At 42.8% G+C, this 6,000-nt stretch overlaps 1 pseudogene; it reads left to right on the forward strand.

Moving 5' to 3' along the window:
- LOC109948719 lies at positions 5,209-5,757 on the forward strand (annotated as a pseudogene).

Raw genomic sequence — 6,000 nt, forward strand, 5'->3', positions numbered from 1 at the left:
TTTTTCGGCGGATTCCAGCCGCCATAGCTCAGGTAATTGCACCCAAACTACTCTCCTACCTTCCCTTTGTGTTATTCCTTGAAAACACAACATGAATCCATTCCAATTCCTTTGATTTTGAAACTAAATTTTTTTAAGTTTTTCAAGAGACAGAAAGCTTCGTTCGAGGGCTTTAAAGTTTGAATTGATCGTCGAGCCAAGGTATAAAGTTACTCCCCTTGATGTGCTTAATCCGTAGGTGTGATTATTGGCCGGCGATTTGGAGTTTTCTGATCGCCGGAAAATTGCTCAATGCACCCGCCGGCGGTGGCGGCCCGTGGCAGTGCGTCACCAGGGTGTCGATGTTAGATTTTTGTCCTAGAATTGTCACGAGCGCGTAGGAATTCGTGGATCTTAATTTGGATAACGTTTGAACCCCGAACGGATCTCGCATCTTGTTTGATTTTCGGGTTCAATGGTTTCGAGCCATTGATCGTGCGTTTGTGACCAAACCAACCGTCCGATTGAGACCAAACTCGTGGGACTTGTGTCCTAGGTTTAAAGAAACGTTAATGTAGGCATATGAGTAACTTTAATTGGATGCACACACTTCTAGGAGCCGGGAGTCTGGGTTTTATTTACATATTTATATCGAGTAGTTTTATTAATATATATATTATTATGGTAATTGAATCAGGCACCCGGGCACCAGTTAACCCGCAGGAGGGACCTTTAAAAGGTCCAGCGAGCTCGAACCAGCTGTGAGTGGATTCTTTGTTTTCATAAATGAATTTATGCTATTCAGTTACAGTATTTGATCTTGAATAAGTTTTATTCAAAGATTAGTGTTTTATTAGTTGATATATGCTTTTAAATATTTTGAATTCACATGCTACCGAGTGAGATATCCGTTATGGATATAGGAAAAGGAAATTTTAGCTAAATAACATATAAATGGCAGCAAAGTTCTAGATTTAACAGAAATTCAGTTATTTTTCATATTTTTCAAAGATTTTTAGATTTTCTTAAGCCACCTTAGGTACCCAGTTATAGAAACAGGTTGGCTTCGGTATATGTTGCCTTCGGATATGACGATGTCCACGGACATCTAGGTTGCCTTCAGTTTTGTCAGCAGCTTGACATTTGCCTCACCAGTTTCGGGGACGCCGGGACCGTGAGAGCCAGGAATGCGGATCAGGCTAACTATGGTCCCCTGAATCCTGCCAGTTTGCGGCTTGGGTTGACTTTGTGTCATCAATACCTGCCAGGGGAATTGACGGATTATCAGGTATTGACGGATATCAGGAATTGAAAGAATTTAAGGGGTAGACCTAGGTGGTAGTTTAAAACTGATTTCAGTGCTTTTAAGAGTTTAAAGATGATATGAGTATGCTTGACATATATTTATATATATATGAGTGCATTGATTTCAGTATGTATATGATTAAAAGAATGAAGTAGTTTTGTATAACTGTTTTTACAGTGGGGTTAGTATGTTCTTATGCTATTTTTTCTTAAAACTTTGTTTTTGGGTCCACTCACCTTTTAAATGTTTTGCGCCCCCAGGCCGTAGATGTGCATCTGAAAGCCACCACAGGGCAATTTCCGCTTCCTGCATCTCTTCAGCTTAGTGTAGGGTCCTTGACCCTCCAAATGTTCCTCTTGTAAATTAATCTGTATAGATGCTCTGATATTGCCCCTGGGCTCGAACTTTACTGTTGATTGTATATATATATATGCATGCTGGAAGTTGGGTTGTGTATATATACTTGTCTTGACAAGTGTAATTTTGGGGATTGAACAAATTATAGGGGAGACTCTGCCGAATTTTCGGTAGAAGTTAAGGCTAAAATGAAAACCAGAAGGGCAACCAAGTCATTTGTGCTTGGCACCCGCCAGGTGTCGATCATGCACAGGGTTTGGCTCGGATTCCAAAGGGGAATTTGAGTCGGGTCCTGCCACGTATTTAGTTCCAATGGAGGCTCTAACCAGAGGGGTAGTTCTAGGAACCGCTCTGGAAGGGGTGTAGCTAGAGGTACCGGGAGATAGTTGCAGACAACTAGTAGTAGGAGGGGTTGTCCCCAGTGCACAAAGTGTGGCAGGTACCATTCTGGGCCTTGCCGACATGGTTCTACTGGATGCTATCATTGTGGACAGCCCGGACATTTCCTGAGGGAGTGCACGATGCTTCTTCAGGGTGGAGACGTGACAGCTGTACCAACTTAGGGAACTGGCGCTCAGGGTGGATCTCAGGGGGCACCACAGTTTGTAGGGGCTTCATTTAGTGGTAGAGCCCAAACTAGTACAGCTGGCAGGAATGTCAACCAGCAGAGGGGACATGGTAGACGTTCCAGAGCTACAGGGAGAGTTTATAATATGTCACAGTAAGAGGCGCAGGCGTCCCCAGATGTAATTATAGGTATGTTGCCAGTTTTTGGGATTCCTGTTAGAGTATTGATTGACCCTATGGCTACACATTCGTTTGTTACACCTAGTTTTGCCCATAATGCAAATGTGAGACTTTCAATTCTCTGGAATGAGATGGTGATTTCAATACCTACAGGAGAGGTCTTTATGGTAGGTATAATGTATCGGGATAGTTTGGTGTTAGTGGGGGAGGTATTTTTGGAGGTAGATCTTATTCCCCTGGAGATGGTGGACTTGGATGTCATTTTAGGTGTGGATTGGTTGGCCAAGCATCATGCCTCAGTGGATTGCTTTAAGAAGGAGGTTGTACTCTATAGTCCAGGACGACTTGAGGCGACAGTTTATGGTGAATGTAAAGTTCTACCATCTTGCCTTATTTCAGCCATGACTGCAAGACAGTTGCTCAGGAAGGGGTGTTTAGGATATATAGTTCATGTTATTGACACCCGAGATAATGGGTTAAGATTGGAGAATATACCAGTAGTACAGGAATTTCCAGATGTTTTCCCTGAGGATCTTCCTAGGTTACCTCCTCACCGGGAGATTGAGTTCACTATTGAGCTTGTTCCAAGAATAAATCCGATTTCTCAAGCATCGTATAGAATGGCACCAGCTAAGTTAAGGGAATTGAAGACACAGTTGCAGGAGCTGGTAGATAAGGGTTTTATCTGACCTAGTTTTTCACCATGGGATGCTCCAGTATTGTTTGTGATGAAGAAGGATGGCACCATGAGGTTATGCATCGATTACAGGCAGCTGAATAAGGTTACGGTGCGGAATCGGTATCCGTTACTGCGTATTGATGATCTATTTGATCAGTTAAAGGGTGCCAAGGTATTTTCGAAGATCGACTTGAGGTATGGTATCATGAGTTGTGGATTAGAGAAGGAGAAGTGCCTAAGACAACTTTTAGGACGAGGTATAAGCATTATGAGTTCCCGGTGATGCCATTTGGGTTGACTAATGCGCCAACTACGTTTATGGATCTCATGAACAGGGTGTTCCGACGTTATTTGGATCGCTTTGTGATTGTGTTCATAGACGACATCTTGGTGTATTCAAAGAGTCAGAAGGCACATATGAAGCATTTAGAAATTATGTTGAAGACTTTGAGGAAGAGGCAGCTGTATGCCAAGTTTAGCAAATGCCAGTTCTGGTTGGACAGAGTAAGTTTCTTGGGACACGTGATCTATGCAGAAGGTATGTTTGTGGATCCCCAGAAGATTGAGGCAGTAGTGAATTGGCCACGACCAACCAGTGTTACTGAGATACGGAGTTTCCTTGAGTTAGCCGAGTATTACCGCCGTTCGTGGAAGGTTTCTCCACCATAGCGACGCCTCTCACTCATTTGACAAGAAAAGACGTCAAGTTCAAATGGTCAGATGAATGTGATAAGAGCTTCATTTAACTCAAGACCAGGTTGACCATTGCTCTGGTGTTAGCCTTTCCGGATGATAGTGGGAACTTTGTTATCTACAGTGATGCATCCCAACAAGGACTTAGTTGTGTGCTAATGCAGCATAGTAGGGTAATCGCTTATGCTTCTAGACAGCTCAAGAAATATGAGTTGAATTATCCTATTCATGATTTAGAACTTGCTGCGGTGGTTTTTGCCTTAAAGATTTGGAGGCACTATCTTTACGGAGAAACATGCCAGATTTTTACAGATCATAAGAGTTTGAAGTATCTGTTCACCCAGAAGTAACTGAATTTGAGGCAAAGAAGGTGGCTAGAGTTGATTAAAGATTATGACTGTACCATTGAGCATCACCCGGGAAGAGCTAATATGGTAGCTGATGCACTCGGCAAAAAATTCTCTGGATATGTAGCTTTTTTTCGAGGGAGGTATGTGCCCTTGATGGTAGAAATGAGGAAGCTCAGAGTGGGGCTAGGTATGGATGATCAGGGAGCACTGTTAGCTACTCTCCATGTGAGCGAATACTCACAGCTCAGTCACATGATTCTTTGATTTGCACGCTACGATCGGAGGTGGAGAATGGCGACAGGACTGATTGTTTAGTAAGAAATGATGGAGCTTTAATGGTGGATAACCGGTTATATGTCCCTAATAATGAAGCCTTAAAAAGAGAAATTCTAGAGGAGGCTCATTGTTCAGCTTTTGCTATGCACTCTTGCAGTACTAAAACGTATCATACTTTGAGGGAACACTACTGGTGGCCTTTTATGAAGACAGAAATAGCAGAGTATGTCAGGAGGTGCTTGGTATGCCAGCAAGTTAAGGCAGAGCGACAAACCATCAGGGTTGTTGCAACCACTTCCGATTCCTGAGTGGAAGTGGGAGCACATAACCATGGATTTTGTGTTCAAGCTTCCTTGGACACTGAACAAGCATGATGGAGTTTGGGTAATTATGGATCGACTCACCAAGTCCGCCCATTTTCTTCCAGAAAGAGCGAATTACACTTTGAATAACTTGGCTCAGATTTTTATAGATGAATTTGTAAGATTGCATGGAGTGCCGGTATCCATTGTCTCAAACAGAGATCCACGGTTTATGTCTCGTTTTTGGATGAAGTTACAGGAAGCTTTTGGGACCCAGCTGCGATTTAGTACTGCATTTCATCCTTAGACTGATGGTCAGTCAGAAAGGACGATCCAGACCCTGGAAGATATGTTGAGAGCATGTGCACTTCAGTTTCGAGGTGATTGGGATGAGAAGTTGCCGCTCATGGAGTTTGCTTATAACAACAGTTACCAGGGGAGTATCAGAATGTCTCCATTCGATGCTCTGTATGGGAAGTAGGTAGAACACCCTTGTATTGGGATGAAGTGGGTGAGCACATGCTAGAGGTGTTTGAAGATGTAGAGGAGACCAAGAAACGGGTTAGATTAATTAGAGAAAGACTCAAAGTAGCCCAGGATCGACAGAAAAGTTATGCAGATAACAAGAGGAAGGATCTTTAATTTGAGGTTGGTGACTGGGTATTTTTAAAGTTATCGCCTTGGAAGGGTGTTATGAGATTTGGAAAACGGGGAAAGTTAAGTCCTCGTTATATTGGGCTATATGAGATTTTGGAGCGTGTAAGCCCAGTAGCTTATAGACTTGCATTGCCTTCAGACCTTTCCCGATTGCATGACGTGTTCCATGTTTCTATGCTCCGGAAGTATATCTTCGATCCTTCCCATATCTTAGAGGAACAACCAGTAGAATTGGAGGAGGACTTGACTTATGTAGAGCAGCCAGTTCAGATTCTAGATTGGAAGACGCAGGTTCTGCGTACGAGAGAGATTCCACTTGTGAAAGTCTTGTGGAGGAGTCATAATGTTGAAGCGGCTACATGGGAAATCGAGGATCAAATGAGGGAGCAGTACCCTTACCTCTTCGAGTGATAGGTACGCAATTTCAAGGATGAAATATTTATAAAGGGGGTAGATTGTAACAACCCGACCCTTAAAATAATATTTAATTATTAATTTATTAGGGAGAAAGACAATTTTGCCCCTAAAATAAATTAGTAAGGAAAAAGTTGACTTTTTGACCGGGAGGGAATTTGGGATTTTTCGCTTGCACCGTTGCATGGAGTGTGACGAAACAAGTCCATAGACACGTAGTGGGCTCGAATTGGAGTTATA

Source organism: Prunus persica, chromosome G4 (assembly GCF_000346465.2).
Source record: "Prunus persica cultivar Lovell chromosome G4, Prunus_persica_NCBIv2, whole genome shotgun sequence".
In the NCBI taxonomy this organism is placed as follows: Eukaryota; Viridiplantae; Streptophyta; class Magnoliopsida; order Rosales; family Rosaceae; genus Prunus; species Prunus persica.